Here is a 27,904-nt window from a genome sequence, read left to right as displayed (position 1 = left end):
TCTATGCTAATACCCTCACTGTGAGGTTAAGACATGCCATACCACACGTATAAACAAACACAAAAGGGGCAAAGTGTATGGAACAATGGTTTGTAAGAGAGACTATATCAAACAGTGAAGGACAGTGATACCTGAGACATACAATGCTGTGACATGAGCTCTACCATTGCCTCAAGACACTGCTTTGGGAGATTTTCCAGGCTGTGGTGTGGCATGGACTTTGGAAGACACTGTGAGTTGAGAAGATGGAACTGAGAGTCGAGTACAGATTGGCTGGATTGCATCTAGAATTTCTTCACATCCGGTGGTAAGAATGGGAGACGGCATGGCTGCTATTGTCATCATTACTCACTGAAATACGGTTCACAGAAGTACAGGAGCAATGCAGAAACAAAGGCAGAGACACAAAGTAAAGTTACTTGAATGAAGATTTAATATTGCACAAAGACTGACGCCATTACATGTTGTACAAAACCAAGGCTTAAAAAATAACCCTTTGAGATAAAGTAAATGATGTGTCTAAGTCGAATGAACCAACCAAGTAGACACAAACCTACCTTTACTATACAATTTTCATACATGTGCCTGATGAACTCACTATATTATAAAATAATGAAAGGAGAGCTTTCTATTTGTAAGAGCAGAACACAATTGTCAGAAAAAGAAGGATTAAAAATATTTTTACCTCTATTTGTTTCCCTATAAAACCTTAACTTTCCTTTAAATTTGGAAAATAATTTGTCACTTTCACACTACATAAATTCCACTGCCATTCTAGTTTGCATGGAGTATAGGGTTGCTATTTATATGCAGTGAAATTACTGTAAATTAAGTTGCTATTTATATGCAGTGAAATTAATTTAAATTAAGTTGCTATTTATATGCAGTGAAATTAAGTTAAATTGCCAGGCTGCAATATAATAGATGAGGGGTTGTTATTGTTGTTGTTATTTTAACCAAGATCTGTCACTGAAATTCTGTGTGTACAGTATTGAAGCCAAGAGACCCTGAGCCACCCTCACTGGAAAAACAAATGCCCATCTACTGATCTGGAGTACTTGTAAAACATCAGTGTTCACGCTCTCTTGGTTGCTCACATCTCATAAATCTTAGACAAATGTCCCCTATGTCCCCAGAATAATTTTAGAGCACTATGTTGATTATTACCTTACTTGTACAGTAAACATATGTTATTGAGTTTCAGCAACTCATTCTGTGTGAATGCTTCACTCACCAGAGGATGTGTTGTCAACATAGTCATGTTGGCATTATGGCACTCCTCACTGCAAGCTCTGCATAAATTCTGGTCTGTTTGTTGGAGTCCTGTTAAATAATATCTGAAATGGGGCTTTTTGAGACACGTGAGTCACAGGCATCTGTCTTTGAAAAAGTGGTTACTGATGCTAAAACTGGTGACTGAAAAATGCGGAACATGATGAAGAAGGTGAAAGAGGACGAGTCTCTGGAACTTGGGGAGAATCTTCCTGAAGCAGGTGTACCTGTGTTCGAGTTGGTAAATTGATATGGAAATATGCTTTGCTATTCTCTCTTTACATGTCCTTTCATCTCCTGGGCTGAAGGTATTCTGTTTGTGCTTTGGAATTCTTTTAATATCACATTTAATATTTTTTTCAAAAATACTTTTCTATGAAATAATTTTAAATACACAGAAATATGCACAGAAAGCTTTACATATCCGTGAGTTACATGCAATGATGAGCCCTAAAAAATAGTTGGCACAAAACTATTTATTGAAGTATAGGCTTTTTCCATATTTTACTGGGTTTTTAAGTAATGTCATTTTTTCTGCCCAGGATACCCATTGCATTTACTGTCAGGTGTATTATTTATTGCTGCAAAATAAATTCTCACATACTAAGTGGCTCTTACTCACAGTTTCTCTGTATCATGAATCCAGATGCAGATGATGGACAAGGACCAGGTCTCAAGTGTAGAAGGTTCAGCTGGGGAAGGATCCCCTTCCAAATTCATGTGATTGTTGTTAGGAGTGAAGGCCCTGGGCTTGTTGAGATGACTTCACTGGTGAACTATTCCAAACCTGAAAATAATTATTAACAATCTATCACAAACTCTTCATAAAAACGTAAACAACAGTACAAGTGGAGAAGAGATCACTTCCTGATGTAGACTATTAGTTACTTTATACTGATATTACAACAAAAGCAAGACATTTCAAGGAAGAAAAATTAAGACCAATATGTTTTATAAGTAAAGGACAAAAGTCTTCAATAAGATGCTAGCAATACAAATCAGCAAATGGAAAAAGAATTACACACCATCACCAAGAGTATTTGTCTCAGGAATGCAAATTTGGTTCAACTTACAAAATAATTAGTGTCATGCCCTATAAGAATAAAATAAAAAACAAAAGCCATATGATCATCTCAAAAGATGCAGCAAAGGCACCTGATAAATCCAAAATCTATTTTTGATAACAATATACAACAAATTAAGCCTATAAAGAAAGTTTCTTTATCTTAAAGGGCATCCATGAAAAACTCAGTATCATCATAATTTAATTTAAAGGCTCAATAATAGTATACATGGACATGCAGATCAAAGAAATATAGTAGAATTGAACATCCAAAAATTACTCTTTACCTTTATAGTCAAATGATTTTATAAGGTTGCCAAGCCAATTCAATACGGAAAAATACATTTGTAATAAATGCTGCTAAGAGAATTGAATATCCACAAGCAAGTTGAACTTCTCACTCACACCATATACATAATTAGTTCAAAATAATCATATATCCAAATGTAAGCTCTAAATAGACCAAACCCATAGTAGATAATATATAAATATGTAATTTGGGTCTTAAGTTAAACAATAACTCCTATAATTTCTAAGATATGATACTTAAAGCCCAACAAAAATAAATAAACATGAATATATTTAACTTCATAAGAATTAAAATCTTCTGGGATTCAAAGTACATCATTAAAAGTAAAAAGATAATGCAAAGAATAGAAGAAAATATTCACAATCACATAGAAGGAAAGGATCTATTATCCATAACATACAAAATATTTTACAACTCAAAATAAAAAGGCAAGTAACACAATCGAAGTGGTAAACTATCTGAATAGACACGTATCCAGAGATACTATATTCCTGTCTAGTAAGCATATGATATGGGGCCTAAGTCTTTTGTCAGTCAGAAAATGCAACTCTAAGCAACCATGAGATACACTTCACAAATCTAAAGGGTATATTGTGAAAAAAAGGTAAATTTAAAAAGGCAAAATACTTTGTGAGATTTTGGTGATGTGACACTCTGGAATGTGAAAAAGCATAGAGATAATAAAATGGTATTTACTAGGAGCTTGGAAGAGAGGCAGGTCAAACTGGTGAGGTACAGCAGATTCGCTCTGGGCAGTGAAATTACTCTGGTATCATACAGTAACGATAAATACATTATTGTATTTTACAAATCCTAAATAACTTTATAATACAAAAAGTGAACTTACAATATACAAATTAAACACCTTATACAGCAGGTAGCAGATAGCACGGGGCTATACACATAAAAGAATTAAATAACACATCAGTGAAATCACCTCACTGAATGGAGGGGGGAAAAGCAGCTGACCCAAGTAACGTAGCAAGTCAGTGGATATTCTGAGTCTAAAGGGTAAAGATTTATCCATAAAATCTTCAGTTGGTAAAGTTCTTTCTCACGGCCATGTACATTTCTAATTCTGAATACGCTTATACAAGTCTTTGGATTATGTGATTAAATAACAGAACCATCTTTATCATTGTTAGCGTGGTAGGCTACACACAAGTAAGCGGGAATAGGGGCGCTGATTCATGTGGTACTGGATTAGATCATGGGGTGCTGGAGCGTTATCAGGAAGGAATTCATGTTTAACTTAAAGATACAGATGCATCATAAAACATTTGTGTGCGTGTGTGTGTGTGTGTGTGTGTGTGTGAATCAGTATACACAGAAGTGTCTGCTCTGTCAGCACACAAGATCATGAATCAACAGATGCCCCAGGAGCAATGAATATGCCAAGGGCCCGATCTCCATTTCTAATTCAATTTTCCAATAAAAATAACTAGGGCTCTGTTGAAAAATAATGGTTAATACCAGGCTTGTGAGGAAATCCACACAATTAGCATAAGCACCTATTAGTGCCAGAAAAAGTAAAATGCCAAACAGTGCAAACAACTAACCAACCACATAACAACAGCAAAGCTTAATTATGGTGGTGTTTCAAAATGACAGATGATCCAACTGAAAGAACTTCCAATAGTCAACATTGCAACAATTTAAACAAATAAATGAAGTAGTAGAAGTAAAGAGTAAAATAAATATCCATGTTTGCATACTGACATAAAAATGATTGCATAAATATAACGATTATTGGAGAAGAATAGATATGTCCAGGATGAATGTTCCAGATAACTTTTGGTAGACCTCTGCTCATAAAGAAGAGCATTTCTTTTGTTTTGTTTTTTGTTTTTCAAGATGGCAGATTGGAGGCTTTGTTAGTGTGCCTCACCTGCTTAGAAAGAGCAAAATAGTGTCTAGAGATTCACACTGTGAATTTGTATCCAACAAACACAGGAACTCAACAGAAAAAGTGAAAGAACCTCTGGATACTTTGAAAGAAGCAGCAGGCAGCAACTTGCACTACGTGTCAGATGGGCAACTGAGCCTTGAGAGTGCAAAAGGGTGAGACTCTCTCTGTGATACATTCCCACTAGGGAACCGGGCAATCCAGGTCACAGGGAAGCGCCTGAACCCTGCCCAGCGATGGAGCTGACTTAAGAGAGGTGGGGAGCATGAAAGTAAGAGTGGCACCTGGATGTGCTGCGTGTGCACTCCCAGACCCCAGCAGCAACAGAAGGAAGATATTCTTGACCCTAATTCATAGAATATCTTGAAGAAATCAGCGAAGTAACCCAGGCAGTAGGCATGCACTGGAAGAAGCCCCCAACTGAGGAAGAAGCTGACCAACTAAGATTTGTATTTGATCTAGTATTGAGCAGAGGATGAACTCCCAAAGGCCTGAACCAAGGGGCATGAAGGAAGTATTCTTGTGCCAGGGTCATGGGACCTGGGTACTGCTGTTTCACATGTCAAATCAAGGGGTGTGGCCTCAGAGCTACTGTTCCAGTTTCAGTCTCCAGTGGGAAGTCTTGTGGCCTGGGGCAGGTTTGTGTTCTGAGCCTAGACTGCCTGGGACTTTGCTGGCTGTTGTGGGTTTTTGCCAGCAGAAGTCTGCATGTGTAAGACCTTCTGTGTCAAGGTCATGGGAACTGACCTGCCACTTTCTACCCCTCTCTCCATGTACAGACTCTCATGGAGCAGAGGGCGTTCTCCTCCCTGGAACATTATCCCAGCGGTCAGGGAACTGTCCACCGACCACCATTGCAGCTTCTGCTTACACCCACACTTGGAGAGGCAGAGTATGGACTTTCCTGACCCAGCCCACACCTGGCTTTGCCCCTCTACCTGTCCTAGTAGCAGAACTGGAACAGGGACTTTTTAGACTTCCATGTCACTTCCCATCAGCTGAATACTTCCCCTGGGTAACAAAGGCTAAGCACAAACCGCCCCACCATGACTGCAGCTGGCTCTCTCCTGCAAGTGCCACCTTCCGGCCCAAGGTCAACCAACACAGTCCGTTATAACATCTGCTGGCATACTAACATGGTCCTGGAATAAATGTAGACATACAGACCAGAGGAACAGAATAGAGACCCCAGAAATGAAGGCAAATACTTACGGTTGACTGATTTTCAACAAAGCAGACAAATACATACACAGAGGAATGAACATCCCATTCAATAAAAGGTGCTAGGAAAATAAGATAGCCACATGCAGAAGAATGAAATTGGATCCTTATCTGTCACCATATATAAAAATTAACTCAAGATGCATTAGAGACTTAAATGTGAGACATGAAACCATAAAGATTCTAGAAGTAAAACTAGCAAAAAATCTTCTGGACATTGGCCTAGGCAAAGAATAAGACCCCGAAAGCAACTATAACATAAACAAAAACAAAAAAATGGGACTTAGCTAAACTGAAAAGCAGAGCAAAAGAAATAATCGACAGAGTAAAGAAACAACCTACAGAATGGGAGAAAATATTTGGAAACTGTCCATCCAACAAAGGACTAACCCAGAATCTACAAGAAACACAAATCAGCAAGAAAAAAATAAATAATCCCATTAAAAAGTGGTGGGATGACATGAACAGGCAAAAGATATACAAACGGCCAGCAAACATATGAAAAAAAAAAATGCTCAACATCACTAATCATCAGGGAATGCAAATTAAAACCATAATGCGATACCAACCTTATCCTAGTCAGAAGGACCATTATGAAAAAGTCAATAAATGATTGATATTGGTGTGGATGAGGTGAAAAGGGAATGCTTATACACCCTTGGCAGGAATGTAAATTCGTACGACCTGTATGGTAAACAGCATGGAGATTTCTCAATGAGCTTTTACAAGCAGAGCTACCATTCAATCTAGCAATCCCACCACTGGGTACGGGCCCAAATGAAAAGAAGTCATTCTATCAGGCGCCACCTTCAGTCTTCCTGGACCCAGCAATTCAGGGGTTTCAGGTTCGAGACAAGTGCGGGGTTCTCCATAAAGGCAGCGTTGGTGGTGGACCCGACCCCTTGCAGCCCCACACGGAGGGAGTGGAGGGGCGCGTTCTGCAGCCTGCTGCACAGGATAAAAGGTAGATTCCACCTGGTGAGTGGAAGGTGCATGTGGCAGCTCTGCTGGGGCTGCGGGAGTACAGGAGAGAGTGGCTGGCTGCCTGGTGCACAAGTGTCTCCGGAGCACAGGCTCAGAAGGCCGGGGCAGAGAGGCAAAGGTGCTGGTCGCAGAAACTTTGGTTCAGGGGCTCAACACGCCCGCTAGGGATGTGGCCCATCACCTGATCTTTGAAAGCACTTTGTGCTCCTCACTCAGCTTCCTGTTACAAATCGTGGCAACATATTTCAGAGGACTTGGGGGAAAATCGCCCTCTTGGCACCATCAGGTCCATTCTCAGTGGCGTTCTGCCGGGGAGAGGAGGAAGTCCTCAAGGATGGTGTAAAGGAGGGGTGCCCACCCTTGGGCTTGGCAGATGGGTGAGCTCCACTTCCCGGTGCCAAAGCCCTTATTGCATCTGCTGCAGACTCCATCAGCCTGGGCACGGTGATCCAAGAGTTCACCCACGTGAGAAATTCTTTCGGTGTTGCTGCCCAGTGGAAGACCACAGCCTGCCTTCTTCCTGGGCGTGAGTGAAGTGACACGGCCACTGCCAGGGCGGGGGTCCAGGGAAGCCTGTCTCTGGTGTCACTGTGCTCTGCACCAAGTACGGAGAAATGTTTGTAAGGAGTTGACAACTCCCGAGAAAGCATTTCAGTGGTTACTGGAGGACCTGCACTCTGGAAATGCAGAGAACCCAGGACTGTTGCCAGGATTAACTGGGTGACTAACAAGAGAGGGCCGACAGAGCCTGGCTCATTTCGGTACTCTGCATGGGTTAGTTGCCACCATCAGCTGTGATGGGCACATATGGTGACTGCTTTGTGGCACTCCTGGGCATCGCTCCACTTGGTTTCAGATACCTGTGGAACTGTTTTGAACAGAGGAAAGAAATTCAGGATTGTACCCAGCCCTTAACTGGGGTTTGTTTGGAAGCTCACCATTTGTTTGTAAGTGTGAGTGTATGACCTTTGAGTGTGGGCCCTGGTCTCTTCCTATCCTTTTCACTTTCAACTTCATCTTCCTGATTATCTTGGAAGCCACCTACAGCCTTACTCATCTCAGTCAAAGGTACCCCTAGCTCTCTCCAGCTGTCAACAGTTTCCTTTGCCCATGACTTGCAGAGGTGGGAGGGATTTGTCTCACACTGTGCATGTCCAGGGTACTGGGGCTCTCCCTGATGGGATGTCAGCAAGAGTGGTGGGGGTACCAACCCTATACCATGCAGCAGCTAGAAGGTTCACAAACCTCCTTTTCTATCTTTTTCTCTTTCCCTCCTTTTAAAGGAGCCAGGTTTAAAACCTGGCTCCTTTGCAGAAGCCTGGCAGGAACTTCCAGGCAGGTTTTAAACCTGGCTCCTCTGCAGAGGCCTGGCAGGAACTTCATATTCTCATTCTCTTCTGGATTTCAGCTGGTTACTTATTAAGACCTACTTTTGTGAACATTTTAAACAGAGAGGCAAACTATAGCAAGAAAACTTGAGAGCTCAAATGGTTAACTGCAGCTATTAAGTGAAGCAGAGTCATCAAAACCTCTTTCTTCCTCTGTTTTCTTTTCTGCCTGCTTCAGATTGGCTGTTATTAAGCTGTTGGTGCTGTGATAAGACTCATTATTTCCGGACTAATTAGAAAGTAAACACAGGAAATTTGTTTAAAACTGAAGGAAAAAACAAAGGTAAAAGATGCTTTTTTAAAAACAAAACTGCCATAAAGATAGCTTTACCCAAAGTTTGGTTCACAGCTTTCATAGATTATATATTGGAGAAAACACAATTTACCCATGGAAACAGGTTCCAGTTTTGTCAGACAATAACGTGTATCCAGCTATTTTTTATAAAATACTGAGAGTGTACTGTTACTTTACACTTAGAATCCCAAGGTAAAAGCTATGAGACCTTTGCTTGTGTGTGTATACCTGTTTAGACATGTTTGTGTGTATGTACATATGTAGATATGTTTGTGTGTATGCACATACGTAGATATGTTTGCATGTATATACATATGTAGATGTTTGCGTGTATGTACACATGTAGACATGTTTGCATGTATGTACGTATGCAGACATGTGTGTGCATGTACATATGTAGACATGTTTGTGTGTATGTACATATGTAGACATGTTTGTATGTATGTACATATGTAGTTGTTTACAAGTATGTACATATGTAGACATGTTTGTGTATATGTACAAATGTAGATATGTTTGTGTGTATGTACATATGTAGACACGGTTGTGTTTTACATCTAGCCTGCTACTAAACTGACTTACAAGTAAATAAGCGCTCATAAGTCAGGAAGCTTTTCAAGTTCACATAAATTTAGTAACCCTTGACAAAACTGGTTTTAAGATTATTGGTGATATAATATTAGAAATATCTTCAAAATGATCAGCATATTTTTATCTGAGTTTACTGAACAAATGGTTTTGTATTTATCTCTGTCTATATATTAAGGTGTCAGGATATGACATAAAGGCTACAGGACCATAAACCCAGCCAAAAACAGAATAATTTTTGTTTGTGTGATTTTATAGATGAGTTAGACTAATTTAATATTACTAGTTCAATGAAAACAGTTAAATCTTCTGTGCTATTAACAAAACGCACATATATTGAACTTTAAGGTTCTTAGGTAAAACACCTTATGTCCACAGACTTTAAAAATGGGTAATAGGGACATAACTAAATAATTACTACTTTTGGGTAATATCCCAGTTTTCAAAAGTACTCTAGGTAAACTGTTAAAATGGAAAAACTGAGTATACGTCAATGAGATCAATGCTTTAAGTGAAATTTTTGTATAATTTAAAATCTTAAAATCATTTTGGATGCTTACCGGATGTCTGGGTCAATTCCAATTAAGAAAGGGTTATTACATAGAGAAAACTGTTCCAAAAATTGTGAAATGTTTCTCATCTATACAATACTAATATCTGATAGTTCAGGATTTCTTTTTTCCTAGGTTTCTATACAATGTGCCAAACAAGAGGTGTCCTTATTGAGAAAAAGAATTATTTTGTCTAATTCAAACGTTTTTTAAAAGTTGATTCAAATTACGAGTTTGAAAAGGTTATTTATGAAAAAACCAGAAAGGAAGCAGTAAATGGTGAAGAGAGATGTGAAGAAAGATATAGACAAGAACATGTAGTTTTGGTAAGGAAGGTTATCAAGAAAAAAGAGTAATTTTATACGAGAAAGAATCTTGCATGGTAAATTATTCTCCTAAAGTAAAATGACTGGTTATTTAAGAAACAGGTTCTTATTACAAGGTTAATCTAGGAAAAGAAAATCGAAAAAAACTTTAAAAAGGAACAGGTACCAGTGGACAAGTATACAGTCCAACCATGTGACAGATGGTCTGTGTAAGTCATGATAAGGCTTGTGAAGGGGAATTTATAAAAGCAATTTTGTATGTAATGAAGTTAGGTATAATTAAAAAGGAATTGTTTATAATAGTCTTTCTAAAGAATGGTCCCCTATATTAAACCAATATTTTCTTAAGGTATCAATTTGCTCTTAATAAAATGACAAGAAATTTTCATTTTCTATTCCACAATCGATTTCTTTCGAAAACTTCTGAGATTCATATCTCAAATGATCAATTGTTGTCTTGCTGCTATCAGTTTTTTCTCCCTTTGACGTGGCCTGGGATAACTCTATCCTTCAGCTTCCTGTCAGCTCCTGTAACTTTTCCTAGTTCTAAATGTTGTGGCCTGATGCTGAAATATTTTATCTTAGAGGTCTATAAAAGCAGTGTTTTCCTCCAGGATAACTTGATTCTATAATCTTGGGGTTTTTGTGTGTGTGTGTGTGTCTAAATTTTCACTGTCATCAGGAAAGTTACCATGCAGCTACTAAGAGTCATCTATTCCCTAGTTCTACTCATATCCGTGTACACACTCTTGCCATGTTTGACTAAATTCAAGCACTTTTTATTATCAGTTGTACTTCCAGATCATCTCAATGGGCTTTCCCCTAAGGAGAGGCAGTCGCACTAAAAAGGGTTTTCCTTTGACTTTTTGGTAACTGCCTTAAGAAACAAGATTTTACATTTCATCAAGATAGTTCCTATATTGCCTTTATAAAGTGTTTAATTGGTTTTTAAAAACCTATGAAATTTGAAAGGAGTACGGTTTTTACACATGTGTAACTTTCTGTATTGCCTTTAAAGTCTGTCAATGATCACTTTGGTTAAATGAATAACTATTGTTTTACAAGGACCTGTAGTTTGGTTTTGATCAAATATTTTAAGCTTTCTAACATCTTTGACAGACATCTCCAAACTTGAATTGTAAATTAAGTCTCTGACTTATTGCTGGGGCTTATCAAAGCTAAAAAAATTAACCTCAAGTTAACCAATCTCCAAATCTCCAAATTGATGAGTGTCTGCCTTTCCTGGCCATCCTGACTGAAACCCCCACATTTTTCCTTGCTTTAGATAAAATACAAATCATCTATTTTATTTCACCTAAGATTTATCCCTTTAAAATAAAAATTTGGAACTGCCTGGTTAAAAACTGTTTAGGGCAGGGAACAGGTAATCAAGAGACTGATGATCTAAAATGAAAAAGAAAAACTTAAAAACTGACAAATGACGAATCCATATAACTTTACCAGATCTGCTCCTCTATGTCTGTGTATTTATATGCTTCATATATATAATATTTTGCTAACAAACTATATAAAAGAGCTCTAATTAATTGGTATATATATGCACTTAAATAAAATATTTTATCAAAAAAATAAACTACAATGCTTTGTAGTTCACATGACTCTAATAATCTTTGAATAATAAAGATAGCTCTAAAGATTACGGGTACAATAACATTATTTCTTCAACATTTAGACATTTGGTCTAAATTAGGCAGGTCCGATATTCTCTTTGCTGTTTTAAGGTTATAAATATCTGTGACTTCTTGTAATTGTCCAACCTGCCTGCATTAGAGCCAGTAGCTTCTAGGTAAAGCCTGGGGACATGTTGAGTTAGCCATGCCCCCTAGGTATGTTGGAAAGCGTCAGACATTATCTTCATTTCTATCCTGTGTCCTACGCTCTGCACTTTGTATGAAATTAAAACTGCTATCACTAAAAATAAAAGTTGTGAAGATTTAACACTGTAACACATGTAATTGATACTACTGAGAAAACATTTACATTCAAGGCATATAAAAATTGTAAAATGTCCTTTATAAAAAATTATAAAAAGACCTAAAGATATGATTTTTGTTTTAAAAAGTAATCTTGTCTAAATTAGAGGTTTTAAAAATTGTCTTGTTAAAAAAATAATAGGACAAAACATAAGGTTTAAGCAAGCTTTAAAAGGTTTGTAGAAGATTGGTCTTGTAAAGAAAGTTCTGTGTGTGAGTGTGAGTAGCTTGCCAAAACTTCAAGCAGGTTACTTAGTTTTTCTACACAATGATCGTTAATGTAAAAATCACAATGACACAGGCCCAGAATCTGCACGCTTATGTGCGATACACAGAGTTTTCATTAAGCATTAATCAGTTGTTTAGTAGAAAGTTGTAAACAGCTAGAGTCAAACTGATTTAGATTCGATAGGTTTGTTTATAAGGTTTATGTAAAAATTGGGTTTGACATTAATAAAACAGTAATGCAAAGGTAAAATTTGGTTTTCTCTTTAAACAAGATTTCTGTATAATACTGAGAGATAATAAAATATCTTTTATTTGTCTTCTAAATAAACTGAAAAAAGTAGGGGAGAGAGAAGATACAGATTCAGATAGCCTCATGCTGACTTTATTTGGTCCTGTTGTTGGGAGAGCAGACTCTTCTCTCTACCAATGAATGAAGCCTTTTGCCTTTTAAAATTTTTGAGCTATCATTTTGGCTAAGCAAATGATTTGTGGTTATCTGGGATTCTATTTGGTGATATGAAGTGTTTTAAGCCTTTAACACTCGCAAACTTTGAAAAATACAATTATAAACTAAGAATTTTTCTTTTAACTCATTAGTCTTTTAAGTATTAGGTCCCCTGAAGTCCAAAAGAGACTTATTTCGGTTATTTGGTATATTAACCTACAGAAAACATTGTCAAATACAAAATTATGTTTAACTTTCTTTGGTTATATTTATATAAATGTGTTATTAGGATGTATTCCAAATTTATATGGTTCCTATAATTCTAATATGTCTTCGTATATGTTATCCGTAATAATTATGTTTATTATGTTAAATTGTTATGTGCCACAGAAATGACCAGATTTCTTTGTTGACTGTGTCTTTAACAATGGCCTCGTTGGACACAGTGGCTCAGGCCTGTAATGTCCTCACTGGGCACGGTGGCTCGTGCCTGTAATACTAGAACTTTAGGAGGCTAAGATGGGAGGATTGCTTCAGCTCAGCTATTTGAGATCAGCGTGAGCAAGATAGTGAGACCTTATCTCTACAAAAAAATGAAAAAATTAGCTGTATGTGGTAGCACTTGCCTGTGGTCCCAGCTCCTCTGGAGGCTGAAGAAAGAGGATTGCTTGATTCCAGGAAGGTGAGGCTACAGTGAGCCATAATGGTGCCACTGTACTCCAGCCTGGGTGGCTTGAGACCCTGTCTCAAAAAAATCAAAGTAAAATTAATAAAACAGTGGCTGTCCTGAGATAATTGTCATTCACAGATTACTGTGGTTATTTTTCTGTAAACTATTCAAAAGGTGTTTGCTCTTTGAAATGTTCTCGTGAATACAGGTTTCTCATAACTAAAGACTGAGGCATTGAAATAGGAAAACAACAAAACAAACTCCTAGGACTCTCACAGATAGCTGTATGTTTATGAGGACTGCTGGCTCAAGGTCAGAGAAAGTTAACTTCATGGACTGAACTAATAGAAGACCAAAACAATCCTTTTATGACTTGTTGCTTGAAAAGTTGCTGAGCCTTTTTGTCATTTTTCAGAGTCAAGACAACATTTTTCTTTTCAGCTATTTACAGCTTCTCATGATTGAGTAAAGTATATTCCTGTGAGCAAAACTTGAAAGATAGTTCATATTCTCCACTTGATTTCTCCAGAATTTGAAAACTATTTATGAGTATTCTATACTATGGAGATATAGTTATCTACCTAAGTACAATAAGAATCTGATTTCTTTTGTAACAGAACACAACTGGAAACACAGATTATTTTACCAAAGATATGGTTATTTTACCAGTGGAATGGCCTACCTTCAAATACAAACAGACAGGCTTGAGGAATTAAAGTTGACCAATAGAGATGATAAAAGCCCCTTGAAGAAACTGGCCTCATAACTATCTACACAGGCCTTGTACAGGGTTCCTGACCTGTGGTAAGTAAAACCTGTCACATTCTGACAGGCCTATGATTCCCAAATTATCTTGGGAGCTGAAGAAGAGAGAAATTCAACCAATGTGTACGAGTATTTGCAGGCACAGATATATCCCTTCAAGGCTTTAAAAAAGTCCAATCTGAGGTTCCTTAGGGAACAAAGTTGCAGTAAACCCAGTTTAGAAAGAACTAATATGGGAAATAATTATTCTTGCTGAACTTTACACAAATAATCAGGCTAACTATAATAATACTAAAACTTATTTTGAAAAGAAATGTATCCTACTATGGTACGTCTTAAATAAAAATGAAAACTAGGGAGCAAACATTATATTTCAGAAAAATACTATAGCACACTTGTTGTTAGATTCTAGTCTTCTCCATTGTTTTTGAGCTTTTTATTATTTTCTGCACTTTGGACTGAATTCAGAAATCTCTCAGAGCTACAGTCCTCAAACTATTACAACCACATTTTTCTCCACTTTTCTGACCTGGACTCAACGAAATGGCTACAAATTTCTTCCGGAGGCCCTGCATGCTGAAGCTTATCCCTGGGGATACAGATGAAAAATACGTGAGATTGTCATCGCTATCCTCCTTTGCAACTTAAAAATGCTTTGAATCTAACATCTGGATACATCGTGCCCAATATCAACCTTTGTTATTATTTTCTATTTCCATACAAATGCCTGTTATTAAAAATATGTTTTGCCTTAATCACATAAGGGAGCCTCCTCCATTTGCAGTGACACCTCCTGGAATGAAACACAGCTAGGATATATTCGGAGAACTAGGAAACTAACTAAAAAGATATGAGATGGTATATTTAAATTTGCTCTTTCCTGTTTATCCCAATTTGTCTTTCTAACAACCTCTGACCCAAATCTCTCTTGACTATTGACCCCATGTCTGATTGGTTCTTAGGGCTAATCACTCTAATCCTTCAGGGATTTAGACGAATTATATAAGGACTTCTGAAGCTAGGACTTCCACTCCTTATATTAGGACCCATTATCCTATAGTTTGCTGTTCACTTAAGTGCTGTACTAAAACTGTGGATGACAGTACTAACATCTTTGTCATGCAAGCCTAGGAACCCCAACCAGGCATCTGCGAATACATACAGGCAGCTACAAAGCAGTTTCAATCCATTTACTCTGGGGCCAAACCCTATCTCAAGTATACCCCTTGTCAGCAGAAAGAAGTTAGAATGGTCTTTGGCCTTTTCTCAACTCTGTACCTCACACCTTAAGAATAAGATGCAATGAAACTCAGAAGGGGAAATTGAAATCTCGTTTGCAAAAACAGTAATTGAGAAAATTACGACAGGGAGAGATATGACCTAAGTGACTTCATCTTGCATTCAACCTCCAAGCAGCCCTTGTTTATTCCTGGGCAAAAACAAAACCCACTTTGGAAGAAATTTACTTTGTAGCTTAATTTTGAAACAAAGATAATAACAGCTCCTCCGTGAAACAAAACCACTCATTGCTTGGGGACCACAATCACCTTTGTAAAACTAACAAATTAACCACCGTATGAGAAAGCATGGCTCGGCAGTCATATAATCAGAGGCCACAAGATTAATAAACTCCCCAATGGCTCCTATACATAACATTACTATTGTAAAACCTAAGGTTGGAGTTTGAGGTATTTCTCATAACTTGCATTCTGACAGATCAGTGGGTGCCATCCAAACCCGTAAACTGGCTCATGTGGATATGTGGCCCCCACCCAGGAGCTGAGTCAGCAAAGATGGCTTTCACTTCCCAATAGTTCATCCCTGACCCAACCAATCCACATGTCCTTTTCTCTAACCCCCTGCCCACAAAACTATCTATAAAAACTCTAGCCTCTGAGTATTTGGAGAAGCAGTTTAGAGTAATATGAAAACTCTGCTCTCTCTTTTAGCTGGCTCTACATGTATAAAATTTTCTCTATAGTAATTCCCTTATCTTGGTAAAGTGGCTCTATCTGGGCAGCAGCCAACATGAACCCATTGGGCATTAACAACCCAACTGCTGAGTTTTGTATCAAGAAAACTTGTTTTGATTTCATGGGCTGACAGAGGAGACTTTAGATTTTAGAACTTTCTGTCGGTGCTGGAACAATTTAAGCCTTGGAACTATAGGAATGAAATAGAACTTTTGTGACAGGGTGTGATTTTTAGAGAGTCAGAAGTGCAGTGCTAGGGTTGGAATATTGCTTCCTTTCCAAATTTCTGCTGAACTTTCATCCCTAACATGGCAGTGTTGAATTGTGAGGCCTTTAAAAGGTGATTGGATCATGAAGAGTCTGACCCCATAAGTGAATTAATCCCTTCATGGATCAATAGATTAATATTTAAAGATTAATAGTCTATTGTGAGAGAAGAGTGGCTTGTAAGAGAGGAGACATGATCTCGCATGTCAGCAAGCGCTACTCCATTGCCATATGATACCCTGTAGACTTCAGAACTCTTCAGAGAGTCCCAACCAGCAACAGGATCTCGCCACATACAACCTCTCACCCTTGGACTTTTCAGTCTCCATAACTGTATGAAATACATGTGCTTTCTTTATCAACTACCCAGTTTCAGGTTTTCTGTTATCAGTAACAGAAATGGACTAAAACAAAGTCTTAGTATTACTATTCCGTGTTATTAAGTTCAATGGATTATTACAACCATTCCAGACAAGAATACAACTGCTCTAGATGTTTCAGGAATGGAAGTTTGCATCACCCTGCCAGGTAAAGACCCAGGACCAGCAAAGGGGCTTGCTGAAGACAAAGAGAATACAGAATGGGTAGCAGTAGAAGGGAGTTATAAATACCAGACAGGGCCGGGTACAGTGGCTTACGCCTGTAATCCCAGCACTGTGGGAGGCTGAGGCAGGTGGATCACGAGGTCAGGAGATCGAGACCATCCTGGCTAACACGGTGAAAGCCTGTCTCTACTAAAAATATAAAAAATTAGCTGGGCGTCCTGGCGGGCGCCTGTAGTCCCAGCTACATGGGAGGCTGAAGCAGGAGAGTGGCGTGAACCAGGGAGGCGGAGCTTGCAGTGAGCCGAGATCATGTCACTGCACTCCAGCCTGGAAGACAGAGTGAGATTCTGTGTCAAAAAAAAAATACAAAAAATACAAAAAAAAGACAAAATAAATACATGCATACCAGACAGGACCAGGTGACCAGTACAGAAACAAGGATTAAAATTGTCACTAGTATTTCCTATCTACTTTGTTAAGAATACATTTGCATGTTATATATCAATATATTAGGCAAATAACATTGTTTTTATTTCTCTCTTCTTCTTTTGTCACAAAATACAAGAATGTGTTAACTTGATACTAACAGTTAAGTGTTAGCAATTTAGCATACTTGTATTGAAGTTATGGGGTATCAGGAGAAGAGTAAACATCACCCACAAACTTCCACTGCTCTGAAGACAAATAGTATAGTGTGTTTTGGTTGCACACAGGATAGTTGCATCATGTTAGGTAGAAGTATTGCCTTGTTATTGTCTGTATCTAAAGATTAGTTATGGCTTAAGGTGATACATATAGGTGCCAACTAGAAAGGTGCTGGACTTCTCATGGTTAATTTAAGGAGCTGAGTGGATTAAAGAATACCTGGAGAATTGGTAAATCATACTTCTGGGTGTGTCTGCCAGGGTGTTTCCAGAGGAGGTTGGTATGAGTCAGGGAATTTAGTGGGAAAAATCCAGCCTCAATGAGGGAAGGCAGCATACAATCTCCTTGGGGACCAAATAGAACCAAAAATGAAAAAATTTTAAAAAGTTTTCCTGTCTCTCTCCAGGACAAAGTATATTCCTTTTCCTGCCCTTGGAAAATACAACTCCATGATCTATGACCTTGAAACTCCAGAACTTATACCAGTAAATGCCCTGGATTCTCAGGCCATTGATCCCAAACTGAGAATTACACCAAGAGCTTCCCTGCTTCTGAAGATTTGAGCTTTGGACTGAGCCATCACGCTATAGCATCCAAGGTCCTTAAACTCGCAGATGGCTGTCTTAGGAATTGTCCGTCTCTACAATGTTAACACGAGTAAATCCCCAAACAAAATGCCATTTATCTAACTATTGTCTATCTATCAACTGTCCATCTCCATATCTATCTACCCACTTACCTACCTATGTACCTCCCTGTAGTTCTGTCCCACTGGAAAAAAACCTGACAAATACACCCATAAAGACTTCAGCCAAATGGCGCAATAGTATGTCTTTCTCTAGTTGCTCCTCCGCCACCCCTGCTGCTTATGAGTGTGTGGCCTGGAGAGTTCTTCTCTTTTCATTGGCACTTCAAGGAATGCTGGCCTCTTCTTACTGGGATTGGTTAGTAATACATTACTAACGCCATTATACACATTGCGTTGAGTTGTCTCCTCTGTATTTCACTTGACGAACACACATGGACCTCACTTTTCTCCCACTTAGCACTCTCCTGAAGAGTGGTTACCTTGGTAGAAATAAACTAGACACAGTCAGACAGGAGCCACAGGGTGTCTTACAGTATAAATAAGTACTCTCTGAGAAGGATACCTGGATGTAAGCTGGACAGTTTGGCTTTAGGCCTATAATCAGGATAAGTAAGCATCCCATGAAAGGCAGAGCCAGTACCAAACGCTGAGTCATACTGGGCAGGGCTACAGGTTATAGCCACCATCCAGAGAGGCCTTAACAGCAAACAGAAGTAAAAATAAAACACATGCTGTGTGATAATTTTACAAACTATAGTTCCAGGAATCCTTGAGAGGGAAAATAAAAATGGCAAAGCATTATTTGAAAGTTTGCGCTCGAGTTGTAGGTCTCCAAAGATAAAGAAAAATCTCAGGCCTGGTGCAGTGGCTCACGCCTGTAATCCCAGCACTTTGGGAGGCCGAGGTGGGTGGACCATGAGGTCAGGAGATCGAGACCATCCTGGCTAACACGGTGAAACCCCGTTTCTACCAAAACCCAAAAAATTAGCCGGGCGTGGTGGCAGGCACCTGTAGTCCCAGCTACTCGGGAGGCTGAGGCAGGAGAATGGTGTGAACCTGGGAGGTGGAGCTTGCAGTGAGCTGAGATTACGCCACTGCACTCTAGCCTGGGTGACAGAGTGAGACTCCAACTCAAAACAAACAAACAAACAAAAACTCTATCTAGAGGACTTGAGCCCTAATAATAGAAAACAATGATCTCTGTAACTTATTTATATATTTATTAAATTTATTTATTTAATGGGGTTTCACTATGTTGCCCAGGCTGGAGTGCATGGTTATTCACTGGCACAATCATAGCACACTACACATCCTCAGACTCCTGGTATCACATGATCATCCTACCAACCCTCCCTAGCAGCTGGGACTGACTCCAGGGGTGTGCCACCACTCTTGCACAGATACAATTTTTAAATCAAGAAAGTTGCATTTCTTTTTCTTCTTTCCCATAGTCATTCTAATCATGTGAAGAATGATCATACAAATCATTTTATGATTAGTAACTGAAGATGTAGATGCATTATAGTTTCCATACAATCTTTTATGCTGTCCACTAGTTACTTGGATCAACTTTAGTTTTGGATACTTGAGAAGAAGAATGGGCTTTAGTGTTCCCTGAAGAATAGAGTGAGTAAAATAGAATCTCATCTCATTTATATTTTATAATGTTATTGCATTTGTACCATGAGTTTTAGGTTCCATGAAAGCTTAATAAAGTTAACTGGAAGACCTGATCTCAAATATATGAGCCATGTCTACACTTCTATTTATTTTGAAATAATTTTAGATTTACAGAGTTGTTAAACTCTTACAAAAAGTGGATATACCCTTCAATTTCCTGCAACATTAATATCATACACATAACCATAGACTATCTGTGAAAACTCACAAACTGACAAAGGCACAAAACTATTAACTAAAGTACCGACTGTCTTCATATTTTACCAGGTTTTCCACTAATGCCATTATTCCTTTTTTGGAGCTAATCAAGGATAACATACTATGTTTACCATCAAGTGTATTATTGTTTATTGCAGCATAGCCAATTACCACATAGCTTAGTGGCTCAAAAGCACACACAAATTACTCACAGTTTCTCTGGGTCAGGAATCTAGATGTAGATGATTGCCAAAGCTGAGGTCTCAACTGAAGGATCAGCTGGGGAGGAATCATCTTCTAAGTTCATGTGATTGACCAGGTTGAGAAGATTACACTGATGAATTATTCCAAACCTTTAAAATATCAACAGCAATGTTTTACTAACTGTTCTCCAAAAAAATAAAATAACAGAGAAGAGATCAGTGTGCAGTGTGTCCTATGAGGCAGTTTCCTCTGAGGTTACAACCAGACAAAGACAATCCAAAAAACGAAAACTATAAACTAATATGCTTTATGGATACCTAGGCAATAATTCTCAAGGAAATAGTTTCAATGCAAATCAGGATCGTAAAACAGAATTAAACACTAATTTATTTATTTATTTATTTACTCAGGATCATAAGTTTGGTAAAACATATAAAAAGAATTAATGTAATAACTATATTAATATAGTGACAAAATTTTCATTATCACATCTAAAAATACGGAATAAGCACTTTCCAATTCAAAAACCCACTCACAGTAAAAACACTAAACAAATTTTGCAAAAGGGAATGTTCTTCCCTAAAACAGGCACCTATGAAAAATTCACATGACAACACATGGTATCAAGTAGGTCTCAGTAATATTCCCAAAATTATAAACACAAAAGGTTACCTATTCCCACTAATTCAACTAAACATTATGCTTGAGGACATAATTTATAAAAGTAGGATAGAAAAATAAATATAAGATTTCCAAATTGAAAGGGAAGTCAAACAATCTATTGGCCAGTGACATAACCTAATATATAGAAAATCCTAATAAATCCACTAAAATAACATTGAAACAAAAACAAAATTCAGTATGCATGATCAATGTAATAAATTGCATTCTTATACAACACACACTAATCAAATAATGAAACTCAAAATAATTTCCTTTAACACGGCATCAAAAAGGAAATATATTTGAAAATAACATAATAACTGCAAGATACATATACTGAAAATTACAAATAATATTGAAGTATTAAAGAAATCCTAAATAAATGAATACAAGAATTAGTGTAATATACTATATAAACTAGATTTTCATTGATCAGAAAGCTATTAAGTATTAACCAAGATGCTTAACTTTCTAAATGCATCTTCACATTCAATACAAGTCCTACTAAAATTCTAATTTTTTTCATATTTAGCAGTTCTTGGACCACTGATTCTAAAACACACAGAAAAATGCAACTGATCCAGAACAGCCCAAAGAATGTTAAATATTTTTTACAGAAACTCAAATGATGTTTATAGAAAGTCTGCCCATAGGGAAATGGGGCATAATTTCCTACTTTCTATGTATGTGCTGGGCATAGTGATGTTTTTTCCAAAAGGTACAACATGAAAAGAGAAATAATATTAATTTTACAGTGAAGAAAACTGAGCTAAACTGCCTCATCCATGTGATCAAATAACATTAACCATGATAAAGCAGCTGGGCACAGTGGCTCACACCTGTAATCCCAGCACTTTGGGAGCCTGAGGTGAGAGGATCGCTTGGGGCCAGGGCTTAGAGACCACCCTGGGCAACATCTTGAGATTCTGCCTCTATCAAAGTAAAGGTAAAATGAAATCACCCAGATGTGGTGGCACATGCCTGTAGTCCCATCTACTCAAGAGGCTGAGGTGGAGGATCATTCAAGCCCAAGAGTTGGAGGCTGCAGTGAGCTTTCTTCACGCCACTGCCCTCCAACCTGAGGAACAGAGTGAGACCCATCTCAAAAAAAAGTGATAGAGCATGTTGATACTATGTACTCTTGTCACAATATCATGAGAATAAAACCTTCCCTCTGGGGTTTTCCTCTGCTAAATCCACACCGGCCATCCAGTCATTAGGAAAACACCAGAGATCCCAAAGGAGGGATTTCAATGACATCAGAAATAGGAAACATCTGAGAAACTGGCACAAGATACCTAAATGTCATGTGGTGTCCTGGGCGGAATCCTGGAACAGAATATGGACGTTATGTGAAAACAGAACATCTGATCAATTGTGAATGTTGGTGAATGATAATGTATAATATTGGTTCACCAACTGCAACAAGTGTTTCAAATGAATGTAAGAATTTATAAAAGGGAAATTATGTGTTGAGTATATATAAACTCTCAGTATGTACTTCCAACTATTCTGTAAATCCAAAACGATCGTAAAATAGATTTTAAAAAACAAATAAATAGTCCTGGCGCTGTGGCTCACGCCGGTAATCCCAAGACTTTGGGAGGCCGAGGCCGGCAGATCATGAGGTCAAGACCATCCTGGCCAACATGGGGAACCCGGTCTCTACTAAAAATACAAACATGAGTCGGGCGTGGTGGCAGCGCCTGTAGTCACAACTCCTCGGGAGGCTGAGGCAGGAGAATCACTTGAACCCGGGAGGCGGGGCTTGCAGTGAGCCGAGATTGTGCCACTGCACTCCAGCCTGGTGACAGTGGGAGATTCCGTCTCAAAACACAAACAAACAAACAAAAAACAAATAAATAAAACATATATGTTTTAAAAATTATACTATTGAGCTTACTAAGCAGAACACTGTCGATCTTCTAGTGTCCCAGGTGCTCACTTCCCTATTCCTACCCTTTTTGTTACCCTGGTGAACATTACTATTATTTTTAATTTTCGTTTTTCCATTTGCAAACTTTTCTTCTTAGTTTTGGTCTCTAAATCTGCATTTGTAAATAATGTCCAGTTCGCTGTTTCTTGTCTTCAGAAATAGATAATTATATGTCTCTATCTATATGGCTCAGTAAAATCCTGAGAAACATTCAGAGAAATCCAGATTGTGATACATTTCACAAATTATGTGACCTCTTTTCTCACAAAGGCCAAGGTCAGCAAAGTAAGTGAGGACTGAGAACCTGTCCCACACTAAGTAAGACCTGACGTTGGCAGGTGAGCGCTGAGATGGTGCGCAATGATCCTCACAACTTGGTGTACATAACCCAATATTCTAATCCTTTCCTTTTGACTTTGGGGAGAAACCGAGACTTGCTTTGATACATCAGAAGACTACAACGTGATAGGACGTCACTTGAGTAATCATGTTACCTAAGATTATGATACCTGTCTTGCTGCAAGCTCTCTCCCATGGTGGCTTTGATGACACATTCTGCCATGGGAGAGAAGCCAACATAGGAAATAACTGAATGCAGCCTCTGGCCACAGACAGCAAAAAACTGAGGCTCCCGTTCCAGTATCCTGCCCTAGAGGTTGCAATTTATATTTACAACTAATCTAAGCTCCTTCCATATAAAATCATACTGCTTCAGAAATAGTGTAACCATCTTATAATAGTTCTAACTATTTCTTCCTTTTTCCTGTATTTTTCCTTTTGTCCCTCTTTTCCTGTCTTTCATTTTACTTAGAAGTATGTATATATATCTTATACTTACAAAAATATAATTAAATAAATTGCTTCTTTTTTTTTTTTTTGAAACCGAGTCTTGCTCTATCACCCAGGCTGTGGTGTAGTGGTGCATTCTAAGCTCACTGCAACCTCTGCCTCCCGCATTCAAGCGATTTTCCTGCCTCAGCCTCCTGAGCAGCTGGGATTACAGATGTGTGTCACAACGTCCAGCTACATTTTGTATTTTTTTTAGTAGAGATGGGGTTTCACCATGTTGGCAAGGCTGGTCTCGAACTCCCCACCTCAGGTAATCCACCCACCGGGGCCTCCCAAACTGCTGTGATTGCAAGCCTGAACCACCGACCCATCCTTGCTACTATTTTATTGAAAGGCACCTGTCTGCTATTGAATATAATTATTTTAAATAAGCTGTTATATGTAAGATCAACTAAGAATATGAAAATTATAAGCTTTTCTTGAGTAACTAATAAAAAAGTATTTAAAAAGTCTGAGATGTTAAGAAAGAATATTGAATTATATGAAATGCTGAATAAAAACCACAAAAAAAGGAAAATGAATAGAAGACAAAATTGGAAACAGGGGCAGCGCAAAATGAGAAGACAGTAACAAACATGGTGAATATTCATCCAACTGTATCAATAATCACTTTGAATAAGTGTCAAAACCTAATTCAGAACAATCATAATCAGAATATCAAGATATGTGTGAGTTAATTTAGGAATTAATTTCAATATTGCTTTCATTTGTATATGAATAAAACATAAATTTAAAACTCTAGACGAACTTTTTCAGTAAGTGTAAATAAGTCTATTATGTGTATAAGAGTTTAGATAGAGATATTATTATTTCTTTGAGATCCTACTTAAGTCTTTGATTCTTTGACATGCTGTGGATGTCCCCAACAAGACTACTACAGACATTACATATTCACCAATCTGACCTTCCCTTTAGTGATACAAAGGCCAGCTCGCTTGTCCATTTTTCTCTGTGAGTCTTGTGCACGTTGTTCCTTACTCAGCTTCACACTGACAACTACATCAATATAGGCGGTGGTACAGTAATGATGGAGTAACTGCAGGAAGAATGAAACAAAATGTTGTGGTAAAACTTATGGGGATTGGACATGGCTTATCACATTTAAAAATGGATGATTCATCTGGAAGGATGGATTGCAAGACAGTGCACATCAAACAATGAAGGACAGTGACATCCGAGAGAGGCGAAACAATGAGGGTTTACTGTTGCCTCAGGTTACTGCTTGGGGAGAGTTTCCAGGCTCTGGTGTGACATGGACTCTGGAAGACAGTGGGAGTTTGGAAGATAGAACTGACTGGAGAAAGAGGTGGCTGAATTTCATGACGGGGGAGTACTCAGGCCAATACCCATGCAGGCTGGACTGTGGTGCCATCATTACTCCACTCAGACATGGTTCACAGGAGTACTGGAGCAGTACAGAAACAAAAAGCAAAGATACAAAGAAAAGTAATTTAAATGAATTCTTTAATAAAGAATAATTCACCTTTATGCTTTCATCTCATGTATGACTACAAAAACACAAAGTTTTCCATGACTCAGTAATCCTGCATCAAGTCCAAGGATGAAGGATATTTTTAGAAATCAAGTAAATGGTTTGTTAGGTAGATTTAGTGACCCTGTGTGGACACCAACCTGCCTTTCCTATGTTATACTGCTAGTTGTGGCTGGTTACATCACTACATTATGAAATAATTAAAGTACAATTATCTACTTATAAGACAACATTTCTCCCCAAAAGGAGAAGCCAATAAAGGTTTCTTCCTTCACTGATTTTCCTTAAAAAAATCTCCAGTTACCTTTGCACTTCAAAACTATTTTTTTCTCTGTTCATCACTCCATGAATGCCACAGGCTATGTAGTTTGCATGAAGTACAGGGTAGCTCTTTAGACACAGTGAAATTATGTTAAATTGTAATCCGGTATAGCATTTTCCTAAAAATTACCTGTGTATTTTTTCTCTTTCTCACTGTTCACCTCTTGCTTAGCTCCTTGGAAAGGCAAATTTAACCTTTTCCTTCCTTCGTTTCCACCAGTGAAACAGCCTGCAAGGACTGCCAGCTTATCTAAGTATGTTTCCTTAGAAATTCTAAGGACCAAATGTTGAACAGAAGCGGCACCATCCAGAATTCTCCCTCACAGGGAGACTGTCTCAAGACAAGAGTTAATCCACATTCCGACTCTGTCTTCAGTGACACTGGTCAGACTAACCAATGACCTCTTAGCTAAGTTTTACAGCAAGACACATAGACCCCGCACCTCCATGTTCCTTGCACGCCCTGCATAAGAAAGTTTCTCTTCTTAAAACCCTGCTTTCATCCCAGAAAACTGAAGCGGCTCCATTAGGTACCAACCTGGTTCTTCTCCATTGCTAAACTGTGAAATAAAGTCACTTTCTTTTTACCGCCCTCATGCTTGTTATTTGATATTGTCAGTGACAAGTGGCCAAACCTGTGTTTGGTAACAAATTTGGTGGCCCATATGGGGAGCATTATGTGCTCTGGGCAACCCAAGCCTGTGAGCCTGGTTTTGCTACCAAGGCGGAGGGTTACCTGTGAGTACCTGCAGCTGAAGGCTAGCTGACCCCATGGGAGGAATGTTAGGGGACTTCCAAGTGGCTGCTGAAAATCTTTCATTTCCTAGACCCTCCCTTTCACTTCCTCGCACAACTTCTGCAGCCATCGAAACTTTGCTGGTACAAAGAATGTGATCTTTGAAGAAGCTGGCAACCCTTGCAACCAAGGGAGCTGGTCGGATTGCACCCAGCTTTCCCGTGTCTTCTGGGGTGTCGCTGGGGCTCTGCTGTTTCGTCTTGTCCACTAACGGGACTATCACTTGAGTGTTTGACGGATTTGAATTTGTGGCACTCCTGGGCATCGCTCCACTTGGTTTCAGATACCTGTGGAGCTGTTTTGAACAGAGGAAAGAAATTCAGGATTCTACCCAGCCCTTAACTGGGGTTTGTTTGGAAGCTCACCATTTGTTTGTAAGTATGAGTGTATGACCTTTGAGTGTGGGCCCTGATCTCTTCCTATCTTTTTCACTTTCAACTTCATCTTCCTGATTATCTTGGAAGCCACCTACAGCCTTACTCATCTCAGTCAAAGGTACCCCTAGCTCTCTCCAGCTGTCAACAGTTTCCTTTGCCCACGACTTGTAGAGGTGGGAGGGATTTGTCTCACACTGTGCATGTCCACGATACTGGGGCTCTCCCTGATGGGATGTCAGCAAGAGTGGTGGGGGTACCAACCCTATACCATGCAGCAGCTAGAAGGTTCACAAACCTCCTTTTCTATCTTTTTCTCTTTCCCTCCTTTTAAAGGAGCCAGATTTTAAACCTGGCTCCTCTGCAGAGGCCTGGCAGGAAATTCATATTCTCATTCTCTTCTGGATTTCAGCTGGCTACTTATTAAGACCTACTTTTGTGAACATTTTAAACAGAGAGGCAAACTATAGCAAGAAAACTTGAGAGCTCAAATGGTTAACTGCAGCTATTAAGTGAAGCAGAGTCATCAAAACCTCTTTCTTCCTCTGTTTTCTTTTCTGCCTGCTTCAGATTGGCTGTTACTAAGCTGTTGGTGCTGTGATAAGACACATTATTTACGGACTAATTAGAAAGTAAACAAAGGAAACTTGTGTAAAACTGAAGGAAAAAAAAAGGTAAAAGATGCTTTATTAAAAACAAAACTGCCATAAAGATTGCTTTACTCAAATTTTGGTTCACAGCTTTCATAGATTATATATTGGAGAAAATGCAATTTAGCCATGGTAACAGGTTCCAGTTTTGTCAGACAATAATGTGTATCCAGCTATTTTTTATAAAATACTGAGTGTGTACTGTTACTTTACGGTTGGAATCCCAAGGTAAAAGCTATGAGACCTTTCCTTGTGTGTGTATACCTGTTTAGACATGTTTGTATGCACATATGTAGACATGTTTGTTTGTATGTACATATGTAGATGTTTGTGTTTATGTACATATGTAGATGTTTGTGTGTATGTACATATGTAGACATGTTTGTATGTACATATGTAGACGTGTTTGTGTGTATGAACATATGTAGACATGTTTGTGTATGTACATAGAGATGTTTGTATGTACATATGTAGACATGTTTGTGTGCATGTACATATGTAGATATTTGTGTGTATGTATATATATAGATGTGTATGTACATATGTAGACGTGTTTGTGTGTATGTACATATGTAGATGTGCATGTATATATATGTAGATGTTTGTATATATGTACACTTGTAGACATGTTTGTATGTACATATGTAGACATATTTGTATGTACATATGTAGATATGTGTGTATGTACATATGTAGATGTGTATGTACATATGTAG

The 27,904-nt window shown here is 38.3% G+C and overlaps 1 protein-coding gene across 1 annotated transcript in view; it reads right to left on the bottom strand.

Annotated features, from left to right (window-relative positions):
• LOC105499091 (nuclear pore associated protein 1) overlaps positions 1-27,904 on the bottom strand; it is a 564,120-nt gene that overhangs the window by 350,207 nt on the left and 186,009 nt on the right. The window contains exons 27-32 of the mRNA XM_071099379.1: positions 24,902-24,960; positions 24,460-24,591; positions 20,116-20,256; positions 13,198-13,312; positions 1,895-2,059; positions 132-351 (exon numbers count right to left, since the gene is read on the bottom strand). The gene's annotated coding sequence lies outside the window, so the exon portion shown is untranslated. The remainder of the gene's footprint in view (positions 1-131; positions 352-1,894; positions 2,060-13,197; positions 13,313-20,115; positions 20,257-24,459; positions 24,592-24,901; positions 24,961-27,904) is intronic.

Source organism: Macaca nemestrina, chromosome 7 (genome assembly GCF_043159975.1).
Source record: "Macaca nemestrina isolate mMacNem1 chromosome 7, mMacNem.hap1, whole genome shotgun sequence".
Lineage (NCBI taxonomy): Eukaryota > Metazoa > Chordata > Mammalia > Primates > Cercopithecidae > Macaca > Macaca nemestrina.
This window is presented reverse-complemented; position numbering and strand designations above follow the sequence as displayed.